Genomic DNA, 1,736 nt, shown 5'->3' on the forward strand with positions numbered 1-1,736 from the left:
TCTGAACAGAGGGGCTGATGTGACGTCCAAGGGCGGCCCACGTTATGTGGACCGGATCCTCCATCCGGATCTGATGTTTTTCAGACGCAGCAGAAGTTGGCAAAGCAGCTGTGGACCTGTTTGCGATGCGAGAAGAACGCTCAATGTCAACTACGGTTTTCCCTGAGCCCGCGAGACGATCCATCGCTGGGGGGGGACGCATTTGCTCACAGTCGGTGGCCCAAAATGCTTTTTACGCGTTTTTCCCCCCCACCTCCTCTGTTTTTTACGGTCCATGAACCGAGTTCAAGAGGAGGGATTGACAGCCCTCCTTGGTGGCTCCCGGCGTGTGAACGCACTATGGTTCCCAGGCCTGCAACGTCTGTTGTTGGGTCGCCGTGGAACTGTCATGGAGGAAGGATGCTCTCCTTCAGGCAGGAGGAGCGACCAAGAGTTACCCAGAAATAGGTCAACACCGGTGGGTCTGACCGCTGAGCGGTTCCACTTAGAGGATGGGTCTCCCTCAGGAGATAGTGTGCACAATTCAAGATTCACGTGCTGCATCTACCACAGTTCTGTACACATCAAGGGGACGGCTTTTCAGCGCTGGTGCACAGAGAAGGTTTAGAGACCACCTCATGCCTTTTAAGCGGCGTGTTGTTTTTCTACAACAGCTGATGGATAGGGAGTTGGCTTTCAGTACGCTTTAACGTACGATTGCAGCCATCTCTTCCTGCCACAAAGGGTTTGGAGTCAGAACAGCTTTTATCACCCGCTGATGAAGCGGTTTCTAAAAGGTGTACAGAGATGTAGGCCTGTTTTCACGCCCACTTGTTTTCCACAGTGGGTTTAACGCTGGTCCTGCGAGCCCTGATCAAAGCTTCAATTGAGCCTCTGGATCAGGTTTCATTTAAATTCTTGTCTCTTTTAACAGCCCTGTTGCTGGTTTTAACACCCGCTAAGAGGGTAAGTAATTATCTGCCCTCTCTGTTGCTTCGTCATGCCTTAGAATTAGGCTGACGGGCAGCTCAGCTGATTTAAGACCAACCCAGCTTTTATGCCTAAAACATCACGAGCTCTTTTAAATCAAGAGTGATATCGTTGGAGGGGTTTTTTCCCCCCCACAGATCAGAAGAGGAAGCATCTTTTCATCTTCTCTGCCCGGTGCGGGCGTTTGACGTGTTACATAACGCACACAGCTGCAATGCGTTTCAAACTCAACAATGGTTTGTGCATTATAGAGATGTTTCTACAGGTCGCCGTTATCCATCCAGCGCTTATCACACTGGCTGTGTGAGGCCTTTTCTGAAGCCTACAGAGCATCAGATTTAGAGCCTCCTGTCAACCTCTAAGCACACTCGACCAGGGGTATCGCATCTTCGACTGCTCTGCATAATGGTTTGTCAATGCAGGACATTTGCACTGCGGCTGCATGGTCAACACCCTGCTCATTTATTCGCTTTTACCTACGTGATGTAACGGCTCGTTCCATGACACATTCTGTCCTTAGTGCTCTAACAGAATGAATATTGTTGTTCTCATGGAACTCTGTTTAAGCTCACTTCTGTCTGCATGCATTACAGTGTGAGATGTTGTTATCAGTCACAAGTCGTGTCTGTGATTTTGGTTATATTGTCACTAATCAGTTCATGATTATTGTTACCAATCAGTTCAATTGATTTATAATCAATTTATGGACATTAATCTGTTTATACTGTTCAGCCATGAACCAGTTGGTTCATGCCCCCCCCCCCCCT

The sequence above is a fragment of the Nematolebias whitei genome, chromosome 8 (genome assembly GCF_014905685.2).
Source record: "Nematolebias whitei isolate Nwh7 chromosome 8, NemWhi1, whole genome shotgun sequence".
In the NCBI taxonomy this organism is placed as follows: domain Eukaryota; kingdom Metazoa; phylum Chordata; class Actinopteri; order Cyprinodontiformes; family Rivulidae; genus Nematolebias; species Nematolebias whitei.